Genomic DNA, 12,528 nt, shown 5'->3' with positions numbered 1-12,528 from the left:
CCAAACATCTAAGTTTACCTTTGTGAATCACGCCCATTGTGTATTCAAACAGGTTTTAAAGCTTAGCTCTTCAATGAGTTACACTGATGTTATTTGGTGGAAACTTATTCCACTAAAAAAGAAAAGTGTGTCTGGTCTGTGACAAAATATTCAAGAGCTGGACATGAAGATACCTGAACCCCAAAGAACTGCGAGGCTACGCTAATGACAATGCAGCACTAAGCAAAACTCTGATAGAATTTAAAGTGCATACCTACCATTTGGTTGAAAGACTGATGCACAACGTAGTAAATGGCATAGCTTCTAAACCGTGCACTGTTCATGTCTGCTGGTCCAGTAAGAGTCACTTGATGACTGCTAGGTAGCAGGGGAGACCCAAGGACACCATGAAATAGAGGAGGGGATTGTTACACAGAGGCCCTCACATAAAATCATTTGAGTACTACCCCTAAAATTCTATATTTTTTTTTTAAGTCATGCTGCTCACAAATGTTAAATAGCAAGCTCACCTAATGTGGTAGGCTTGAGGGTCTATTCCTCCAGGAAATGTAGGCAGAACTAATATTGAGTGCTGCATTTTAATGGACCACAACAAATGTGTGGAGGGCAAACCACTGCAAACCAGCCCAACATACTGCCTAATTTGAGCTGGTGGTTGCCGGTGGGGGGTGGGGGGGAACCGGCACTTATTTTTGAGGGCCAGCATTTATTTTTCTGCCTCAAGCATTTACTGCCAGCAAAAGACACATATGGAAAAGACGGAGGAAGAGAAAAACGAAAAAATGTCACAATAGAAGAAAGCAGAAAGCTGGAAAAGTGAGCTGAAGGGGCAGGGAGTGGCTGTAAGATGGCTTTAGGATTACGCTGCCTTGGTATTCCGTATTCGCACATTTAATTGCAGCAGCCGTGTGTTTCAGAGGAGGGCTTTGGGCACCGGCAGGTTTTTATTTACAAATTAAGCACTGGTCCAACATTTTGAGTGAGACTGGAAGAGGGCATCCTGTTAGAGTTAAGCATAAGTCAAGAAAACAATCATTCCAAACTGTACAAACAATTACATTGCCCTATCCTTGACATGTAACGGATCCTAAATGTTTTCTTCCTCAGTGTGTAAAATTTCCAATAAAGAGCAATTAAAAAAAAAGAAATTGGGACGAGTGCACCATTAAAAAAAGTTAGGAAAACAATCATTAGAATTGGTTCAAAGAAACATGATTTTTAATAAAACTATTAGAATGAACCACACCCTCCAAAGGAAAATTGTCAGGCCCTGTTAACAATTTAAAGTCATTTCAAGTAAGTCTCAGCTGCTGAAGTCCCCAGACCCTTTTAGATTGCACGGGGTTATGTACGCCAGCAGCGGTAATCACCGCTGCTGCTGTTATTGCCTGGGTTGGGACTACTTTGGAAAACAGAGACTCCAAGACTGAGAACCATGGCTTCCGCAGGTCAGCAACAATGTCTCAAAGCTTAAATTACCTGAAATCATTCAAGATCATTTTTGTTACATGCACTTCCCAAAAAATTACAATAATATGCTTCAGAATTATTGCTGCCCTTGACATAGGCTCTGCATTTTCTACAGATTACCCCTTCCAAGATGAGATTCTTAACTACTTGTACAGTGGCCATGGGCCTTGTGGTTGAACAAGTAATCAAGGTATTGTAAAAAAAAAAACTGGTGCTTGTTTTTCACTTGGTACAAGATTATAGCTCAGCCTGACTCAATATTTCACATTAATAGTTCAGTAGCAGGGTAACACATAGGACAGCATATGTGAAATGGCAAAGAGAAGATTGTATAGATAAAAGGGTACCATATAGGTACCGCCACTGTCATAACCACCACCGAAGCTCCTCCAAACCCCCACCACCTACTCTGTTGATCCAACATCTCCAATGAAGAAACCCTCAACATCATGAACACCATACACTCCGGCTCACCCTCTGACCCCTGCCCCCATCACATCTTCAACAAAGCAGGCAGCACCATCACTCCCAAACTCCAGCACATCATCAACCGCTCCTTTGAAACGGCCACCTGCCCAGAAATCTGGAAACACGCCGAAATCAACCCCTTACTGAAGAAACCGACCGCAGACCCAGAGGACCTCAAGAACTTCCGGCCCATCTCTCTGCTCCAGTTTCCAGCGAAGTCAGGCTTCCGAAGCAACCACAGCACCGAGACCGCCTTCCTTGCCGCCACAGATGACATTTGCATCCTTCTAGACAAGGGGTGAGACCGCGGCTCTCATCCTCCTCGACCTGTCCACTGCCTTCGACACCATCTTCCACCACACTCTACGGGCTCATCTCCGTGACGCGGGCATCCACGACAGGGCACTAGAATGGATCACCTCCTTCCTCACCGACAGGATCCAAAAAGTCAGACTGCCTCCTTCTACTCAAGAGGACACCAAGATCAACTGCGGCGTCCTGCAAAGCTCTTCTCTGAACCCCACTCTCTTCAACTTCTACATAGCCCCATGGCAACCATCGCCAGACACCACATGCTCAACATCGTCTCATACGCCGATGACACACAGCTAATCATCTCCCTCACCAACAACCCGCATATAGCCAAAGCCAACCTCCGCAATAGATTGAAGGCAGTCACCGCCTGGGTGTAGGATAGCTGACTCAAGCTAAATCCCGACAAAACAGAAGTTCTCGTCATTGGCAACAACCCCTCCGCCTGGGACGACACGTGGTGGCTCACTGCCCTCGGAAGCACTCTGGCCCCTACCGACCACGCCTTCAACCTAGGCTTCATTCTGGACTCAGGACTCTCAACGAACCGTCAAGTCAGCGCAGTCTCCTCTGCCTGCTTCCACACCATGCGTATGCTCTGGAAGCTCTTCAAATGTATCCCAACCGAATCCAGAAGAACAGTCACCCAGGCCCTCGTCAGCAGCCGTCTAGACTACGGCAACACACTCTATGCCGGAACCACCGCCAAGGTACGGAAAAGACTGCAGCACATCCAGAACGCCTCCGCCCGTCTCATCAAGAACACCCCCAGACACAGACACACCTCCGCCCTACTGAGAGACCTACACTGGCTCCCAATAGGCAAGAAAATAACATTCACGCTTCTCATGCACGCCTTCAAAGCCCTTCACAACACCGGACTAGAATACCTCAACTGCAGACTCCACTTCTACACGCCTACCAGGCAGCTCTGCTCCGCCGACCTTGCCGCCATCCCACGCATCTGGAAGGCCACAGCCGGAGGAAGATCCTTCTCACACCACGCCACCAAGACATGGAACTCCATCCCCATCCACCGCAGAAGATCTCCCACTTTATCCCAATTCATAAAAGACCTAAAAACCTGGCTCTTTGACTGACCCTCAGCTGATCATCGACGACTGTTCCCTTGCTGCCTCCCAGTGTCTTGAGACCCTAGCGGGTGACTAGTCATGTACTACAAATCCACTGATTGTTTGATTGACAGCATATATGAAATGGCAAAGAGAAGACTGTATGGAGTCTTTCAGCACCATGTCTATGCTAACAGCCCTTATATAAAACAAGAATTGGCAACTCCAACACATTCGGCTTGAATTTATCATTTATAAGCCAGACCAACTGACTATTCCAAAAATGCCAGAAGCACAGAATTTGCAGAGGAACATTCCCTTTGCCTACCCTACCAATTCATCTGTTTGCAGTAAATTGAACCAATGTATTTTGCAGATAGAAAAATAACACAAAAAGATTGTTTCTTGTATATTAAGTACATATGAGATTAAGAAATAAAAGTGATAATGCATGATGACTGAAAGTACGTACCTTTTAGATGTAAAATAGTCCCTTAGGCATAACAATAGAACCAATGCAGAGGATGCGAAATCATGTTACAAACAGCATTGATACTCCCTCAAACCAATGGCTGAACCAAACAAGCCAAAGACTGAAGGAAGCTAACCTAAAGCCCTACGTATATTGTAAACAACAAACCAGCAGAGACAGACGTTCTGTCATGCTAGACATAATAACATATAAGACATACTCTCCTTACAAAATCACAAGCACCAGAGGTGGCTATTTACTTATTTTCGTAAAGAAAACACAACAAAAAACAAACAAACAAACAAAAGCAAATCATTGGGCTTCCTAGAACGACAAACATTTTCTCACTGTTCTATAGAATTGGGAGTTATTAACATATTTAAAAAGTAAACCATTACAGTTATCTCTTTCGAAAATGCATTAAACTATTGCCAACATTGCTCTCTGATGCCCCTGCAGTGTTCTCTCCATCATGGTCGGGGATCTTGTGTGGGGCCCGCCCATACCGTGTGGGCCCAGTGTTCCACAGACTTCATTGGAGCACTGCCTGGACTACTAAGCTTGGTGTATATTTTGTTTATGGTGTATATATATATTTTTGCTTACTTGATTTTAATGTTACAATGGTTACACTTATTTCCTTTTGTCTTTGCATTCTTCCGGGTGGGTTTGGGGGGTGTAACTATAATGTATAAATATGTATTTGTGTGTGTGTTGTAGTGGGTGGGGGTGTTGCGTGTGTCCCTGTTTTTCCCTCCCCCCTCCCCTGTGTTGTAGGTGCAGTACTCACCGTTGTCTTCGCCACCGGCGTTCGTGCTCCTGGTAGAGGAGCAAAAAGATGAGGGCTGGCAGGATGTGCAGCTTGGGTTCCATGGCGTCCGGATTCCTCGTGGGGTATGTAGTGGTGAGCGTTTTCCCTTCGAAGTCCTGTTTCTGCTGTGTTTTTGTCCGTGGGGAATCCACCCCGGAAAAGGTGGCGGATTGGTAGGTTGTGATACTGTGGGTGGTACATTGTCTTCCGCCTGTCTGTTGGCGGTGACCGCCAAGCTGTTTTTCTGTACCGCCGTGGCGGTCGGTGTGTTAAAGTGGCTGTCTTTGTTGGCGGTTTCCGCCACGGTCGTAATTCCAATTTTTTTACCTCCGGCCTGTTGGCGGTCTTACCGCCGCTTTAACACCATCCACCAGGGTTGTAATGACCACCAATGTTTTTTTATTGGATTTTTTTTTTTTTTTTTTTTTAAACAATGACATGAAGCATTACAATCCATAAAAGCCTTTTGTCAGAGGGATCATGGTACGAAAGAGAGATAATATACTAGTGATGTATTCCATTTATTACAATTTCACTATTGATTATACATATAGCAACAGTACATACAGCGAATGCAGTTACAGACCTCCAGGATGATGTCACACTCACGGATAGGTCTGGAGGCAGCACATCATCCTCCACAAATGTGTCTGTCATTGAATGCCAATCATGAATCTCCTTGTGAACCTTCTCATCTGTTTGGACCATTTTAATTCTTATTTCCTCTGCCAACAGCCACTCCTTGAGATCTCTGTATCATAACTGTATCAGTGGGCCACTGAGTTAGGTACAATGTATCATAATCCTGTGCTTGGCCAATAATAGCACCAGTGATTTGAACCTATATGGGATTTTACTCTTTCGTGGCATTGGGTGTATGCCCAGTATACAGTGCTGCAGTAATCTGTCGACCTTTAATGCCAGTGTTTTAGCCAGGGCCTCCATCACCAGGCAAAAGTATTCATCAATTACCAGGTGTAGGAGGCTGGCCTGGCTTATAGTGGGTACCCTGTGGTACTTAAACCCTGTGCCAGGTCCAGTTATCCCTTATTAGTAGAATAGAGGTGTTTCTAGCAGCTTAGGCTGATAGAAGGTAGCTATGACAAAGCAGCTTAGGCTGAACTAGGAGACATGCAAAGCTCCTACTATACCACTTATATCATATGCACAATATCATAAGAAAACACAATACTCAGAATTACTAAAAAATAAAGGCACTTTATTTTTATGACAATATGCCACAAGTATCTCAGTGAGTACCCTCAGTAAGAAGGTAAGTAATATACACAAGTTCCAGGGTTCCAGAATGTCCTAGCTGATGAAGTGCGCAGATGTCGTTTGGTAATCCACTAGTGGCATCTCCATTCCCATGTGGTGCACGGATTGTTCACATCCTGTGGGATACTTTGGCTAGATATATTTGCCACCTTTGAAAGCATGTAGTGTCGGCAATTGTGTGTTCTGGAGTTTCCTCCATGGCTCTCGTTAAGAAATGCAGTCTGGTGGGACTTGAGCGAGGGACTCCTAAATGTCTTATGACAAATACCTCCCCTGCTTCGAGTGCTGAAAAAGATCAGGTAAGACTGGGCCCAAGTCCTCTTGTTTTCCTTCGACTGGGCCAGGAGAGTGTGGTATCCAGAGCTTCTGATTTTGAGCATATACCCCCAATCGCGCTTGCTCTACAGGAGAACCTCCTGTCTCAACAACGGGGCAAGGGCGTCTATCCAAATCTCCATGCATGGAAATTGAATGTGTTTATATTGCCATATGTGTGGGTGGAGATCATCTTTGATGTTAGAGGCCCATCCACAAAGACCAACTACATTGGGTACTGGGACAAATTTGTTTTTCGATGTGGTGCCTGAGACATTAACTCCAAACAGGCCAAGCTTTGCATTGTTCTTATGTTTGTTCTCTCCTCAGCCTATCAAGGTCTTGCAGCCGGCACAGCCTTTGTCCTTACTGTGTTTACAAACCCAACCATTCTTATTTAGATCACCAGTTGCATTAAATTTGAACACTTATGATTCCAAACCATCTGTGATGTCTGATGGGACCTTAACCTGGTTTTGAGATTCCTTGTGTGCAACCTTTCAGCCTATGCATAGTTGCACCTTACAGCTCTTGGTGTTCAAAACCTCCTTCTTTGTTATCATGTCAGTACTCAGTGAATTAACTGTAAGTGTTGTTGGTTCAACTGCCCTACTCTAACTTCTTCCTGGACAACCTGATGATGAGGATCCAGGTAGCTTTTCTCCCTAAGATTGTGAAGCACTTCCACGTTGGCCAGTCAATCACTGTGCCTGCATTCCTTGTTCCGCTTCATCCCTCGAAAGAGGAAGAGAGGTTCCATTGCCTTGATTGAAAGAAACAGTTGAGCTTTTACATTGAGCAGTGAAAAGATAATTAGTTAGATACTCAGGACATCAGCTTGTCCGGTGCAAAGAAGGGCTAGGCTGTGCCAGAAAGGACCCAGTCAGGGTGGACAATCCTATGCATTAAACTCTGCTGTGCATGGACCAAGAACCAATGGTCCCATGAGTCCATCCACCAGAGCCAAGGCTGCTACAATGGCATTGGTGAGAGGGGTGCCTGTTCTTGATAGCGGCCAGGCTGCATGGTGGATATCCATACATACATTCACAAAGCACCACGTCCTCGCCAGCCAGGTCTGACCAGAAGGTCATTTCACTTGCTTCGTCCTGCAAGACTTTTTGGTTTGAGTCTATGCTCCACACCCTCCATCTCGGTGGTCGGGGAGATGGGTGGTGGCAGCAGGGTGGGGCGGGGGGCGGAGTTTGCTGCTTCGATATCTGGTATAGCGGTGAGGCATCTGCAGTTGGGAGGACCCGTCAGAAGAACAAGTTATTGACCTTCATTAGCGCTCTTCCCGGTAGACACTCTGTACAAGATTGCTCAGTGTCTTCCTACCTCCTAAGATCTAAAAAGGGGTCACGTTAAAAATCGGCACACTATCGCTAACAGTTATTCTGTGCCTTTATGTCGGAGTGTACGGAAAGGGAAAGAGGAAAGAAACTGATGTCACCATGCAGGAGTGGTGCAAGTATGTGGCTCCCACCCATCAATTCTAGGACGGTGCGAAGCTCATGATGCCACGTGTTAGTGCGGGAGTACTGCTGTTGAAAGGCTGCATCAAGGGAGGAGGGGGCGGAAGGCACAGAGGGTGGTAGGGGTGTGTGGCAGGATACCAGGCTTTTACTTTTCAAAAGGCGAGGCCATATCATGTATAGCTCTCCCATTACTCATTTAGCCTTGTGTACTTTTTGTAACCCAGGGCAGATGATTTGAGGGCCAGGCATTTTTTTAAATATATTTATTTTGCAGTTTTCCAGAAACCAGCGCAAGTAACAAAACTTTCATAGTGCATACTAGTGAGATCACAGTTTCGTGGTAGAGCATAGCATCGAAGTACAAGTACGTAGCATCATCTGTCCAGTTAGTCATCACGTATAGTCCATACATTGCTGATGGAAGCTCTGACACCCTCCTTCGGGAGCAGAAGTATTTGGCAGGACGTACAGTTTATGTGCGGCTAACATGGAGTTCACGATTCTTTACTTATGATGCTTTCGTCAAGCAGTGAACACAGAATAATCCACAGAACCCCCCCCAAATCGCTCTCCGAACCCCTCATGGTCACTATTTTCATCTAGTTCTCTACTGAGAGCATTCGTCATTTCCACCTATCCTGCAACAAACTCAGCTGCTTTTTGAAGCCCATACATAGCATAAGATTATAGATGGGTAAAAACACCAAGAGCGGATATTTTTCACTTTGGTGTTCTTAGTGACGTTCTCTTCCAGGGAATCCTCATCAATAGTCATAAACATTGAGTGTTCCCGCCCTCGTGTGGGTACCCCGGAGCGTGCATACAGTGCACACATGTAAAAGTGTGATATATGACCGAAAAATATATATTTGTGTGTGTGTATATATATATATATATATATATATATATATATATATATATATATATATATGTGTACATGTTGTTTCTGTGCTTGGCATGTTCGTGGATCATTGCATGGCTCCTGGTTTTGGGTTGTAATACTAGATATCTATGAATTTCTGCTCTCATCTTATCACACTTATCTACTCATCACTCTTATCAAACTATCCTCCATTCTCACTCTGACTCATCCCAAATCCCTTCTACCACTTTCATCTCCTAAATATCTCTGCCTAAACTCTTCCCTCCACCTCCACATCTAACTCACCAAACCTCACTCTACCTCGTTGACCTCCCACACAACCCTACTAAATTCTCCTGCATTCATCTCACCCTGCTACTATGCTCTCCCTAACCCTTCCACATACTCTTCCCCCTCCGCCCCCCTTTATTCATCCCAAGCCTTTGGGTTGAGTAAATGAAGGATATACTCCCAATTAACACTTCTGGATTTCTTTCCTCCTCCACCCCTCCATTACTCCAGTCAATCTAACTAACAAACTCTCATATCCGCGGCTCAAATTAACTCATAATAATACTAAAACTGTACCCATTATTAAACGATACTAATCCATCACTAATTCTTGTTGGGTACCGGAGTAGCGTGCTGCTCATCGAAAAGCGTTTCGACACCTCGTCAGGGGTAGTAAGCGCTATATAAATACGATTACAATACAATACAATACAATACATTCTACTGGCAGTAAATTTGCCCGAAAAGTATCCACAGTGTGACCTTTTATTGGAAATACACATTGATACCGACTCCCAGCGAGGACAAGAGTGATAAAAGACATTACTAATTGCCCAGTACAGAGCCGTTCACTAGCACTTCTGGGGCACAGCCTGGTGCCGCCCCCTCCCCCGGATCAATTATGGCCCCGCCAGAGAGGCCCATCCCATAGCTTGAAGATTACTGTCCTTGTGCTCATTTCCGAACTACCGTCTCTCCGTGTGTTCAACTGTTTTATTACCCACTTCCACAACTCATATACCCTCTTGTCCACATCCTCTCATGCATATGGCATAAACTATATTTTCAAACCTCAGTTGCGTAATGGTGCAGCACACCCTGTGTAGTATTTATAGATTTTAGACCTATTTATCCAGACCTGACTGCAACTGTGTGAGGGACGCAACATGCTTCTTCTCACTCAGCTTAATCAAGGTGTAGTGAATCCTATCTTGTTTTAACCCCTTCGCTGCCAGGCCTTTTCCCCCTCAGGTGGCAGGCCTATTTTTGGTTATTTGGGGCAGTTTGCGTTGAGACCCTTGTAACTTTTTGTCACCATAAGCTACCCACGCAAAATATGCGCCTTTTTTCCAACATCCTAGGGATTGTAGAGGTATCTAGAGTTTATGGGTAAGAACCGCCAGGAACAGGATGGCGGGAAGGGGGTCAGAATCCCCATGGCGGCGCTGCTTGCAGCGCCGCCATGGAGGATTCCTATGGCCAGGGGAAAACCGGCGGTGCTTCCGCGGTCGTTGGCCCTGGTGGTCCATGACCGCCAGGGTCAGAATTACCCCCATAGTATCATTTGTGATAGATATCATTCAGACAGAAATGTCCCTTTTATATCATGGGCAAAGTCAGCTGCGGTCCATCATGCAGTTATGTTGGACGTTACAGACTTTGAAAAATTTCAGAGTTCCATGGAAGCACATTAACGGTAGTGAATTGTACACTGCTTTTAATTTATCCAAGGAACAACAGACAATGGCTAAAAGAGAAGCGAGTTTCACCATGCTTCACATAGAGAAGTTAGAAAAGTTGCCTTTCCCAGTTGCAGAGAGTCCTTCAATAGTATGGTTCCTACATGGCATTATTTATCTGCCCATTTCCACTTTTCATTTTTCGAAATGCCTGAAACATCTTGCCGTGGGGCAGGTATGAGTGACTAGGTGATAGCTATATTGAAAAAGAGTGTGAGTTGCCCTTTGAATGCAAATGTCTGAACAGCGAAACAAAGGTCTTTCTCAGCGGAAGTGAATGCAAGACTACTGTTAGTCATTTAATGATCTGCAAGCAGGTGTCACGGTCTTTACAATGCGGGGGGTTGAAAACTTGGCCTGTTTTCTGAAGGTTACTCCCGTCCCTTTGATTCAACCAGCATTTCATGTACTTTTGAATGGAAATCATGTGGTGCTGAGCGACCAAAGCTGTTGCGGTATGCGACCATGAATTACCTACGCAATTTCAGTCTCTCAGGTCGTTACGTGTTGTGGACAAGTATTATTCCCCCCCACACACACACACGAGAGATAAAAGTATCAGAAAAGTGGCCTCACATTGATACTGCTAATGTAAAGTATGACAAGTTGAGCGGACTAAAGGCGCAAAAACAAGTCGCGTTGACATCAGCTAGAGAGACGTATGCTCCCCAGATTGTGAGATCCTCAGCCGAGATACAATCCCTACTAATTACCAACTTCCCCAAGCACTTTGGAGAGCAGGTATCCAGAATGAATTTTCAATGCTTCAAGCACTACTGGGATTGTCCACTACCTGAAGCTGTTGGGTCTGGATTTGTGTCCATTTTCCAGACTGCCTTCGGAGTCATTCCATCGGCCATTCATTCATTCACTCTTTTCAAGTGTGGCGGCTTTCCTGTAATTTTGGCATTAATAGGCGATATACTGCTGCTAATACTTCTGATTCGCAGTGGTTGTGTCTTTCCAGCTATGCGAAGCAATGGAGCCACTGCCACCAGCTAACCTGTGCCATGAACGCATGGTTCTGGTCTTTAATGCTCCGTTGCTGGAAGAATTGGAGCGTGATTGGTCATTGTCATTCCAACCACTCCTATGGTGCGTTCATCCAGTCTCTTGCTGCATATGGTGCCTCTACGAACATTTGCATACAGTGTGTCTTGCTGTGGACCAAGCACTGCTGATGTCCCTGATGAGTGTTCATTCTAGGTCATGCCCCTTGAGACTAAGGCTGATTCGTGAGGCCACTTATGAGCCGCCCTTGGTGAACGATCTGGCTCTTTTTGGCACTGTGGAGAGTGCCATTCCAGCAGGTGGACCTCCACAAGAGACTACTATGCACTACTGCTCTGTGGATCCGTCTGCCTAGCCTGTCATCGATCTAACATCTGATGATGTAGCCTCTTTCCTGAGGTCCTTTCCCTTCAATGGCTTCGAAGATGTTCTTCAAGATTATGACTACTGTTTGAAAGATTTGATGATTAGCTTATTATACATTACTTTGGCCTGCTGTGCTTGTCATGGTCGGCATTATATCTCTTTGCATGTTTTTTTAGCCATTGATTTTTAACACGTTTTTAAATGTGATTTTTTATCTAGTTTTATACTTTTAGCTTTTAGTCCAGAGCACTTTTTAGCATTGAATTCATTCACCTTCAGTGGCGTCAACTTATGGTGTCATATTTGTTGTTGGTCCAGGTCTCAGTGAGGAATGCGACGTCCGGGGTGGTGCTGTCGAGGAGGTCCCAGACTTCGGTGGCATGTTAATGGGGGAAGCTGGGAGGCCCCACAATACTTTCACACATCAGGCAATGCAATCTCTCGATCATATATCTTTCTGCATATCTTTCCAAATGAGATCCTGGCAATGCTCCTCTCCTACAGTAGGGTACAAACTTGTGTGTCTACCTTAACAAAAATATCCTGGGGTCCCAAAAGGGCCTGTTCTGCAATATATACAGGGATCTGGGCAAAGCAATGATTTTTAAAAGTGCCACCTGCAACATTTGCAAGAGACGTTGCTTTCTCCAACGTCTCACATCAGTTTTAAACCCTGTAGGGCAGCTATTGAGTTTTCTTTTACAAAGTGACTCAGCACTGGTCACAGAGATTTCCAAGTTTTTAAATCCGCTATTTGTTACTTGGAGTGGGGTGCAATAATCCACCTGTCACTGCCAATGCGTAAGTGAGTAGATTATGGACATTGACCAATTTACTCTGAAACCAATTAACTTTATAATA

At 44.9% G+C, this 12,528-nt stretch overlaps 1 protein-coding gene across 2 annotated transcripts in view; it reads right to left on the bottom strand.

Annotated features, from left to right (window-relative positions):
* SETD9 (SET domain containing 9) overlaps nucleotides 1-12,528 on the bottom strand; it is a 141,782-nt gene that overhangs the window by 31,808 nt on the left and 97,446 nt on the right. The window lies entirely within an intron of this gene.

The sequence above is a fragment of the Pleurodeles waltl genome, chromosome 1_1, assembly GCF_031143425.1.
Source record: "Pleurodeles waltl isolate 20211129_DDA chromosome 1_1, aPleWal1.hap1.20221129, whole genome shotgun sequence".
NCBI lineage: Eukaryota > Metazoa > Chordata > Amphibia > Caudata > Salamandridae > Pleurodeles > Pleurodeles waltl.
The sequence above is the reverse complement of the archived record's forward strand: the minus strand, read 5'-3'. Positions and strand labels throughout refer to the sequence as shown.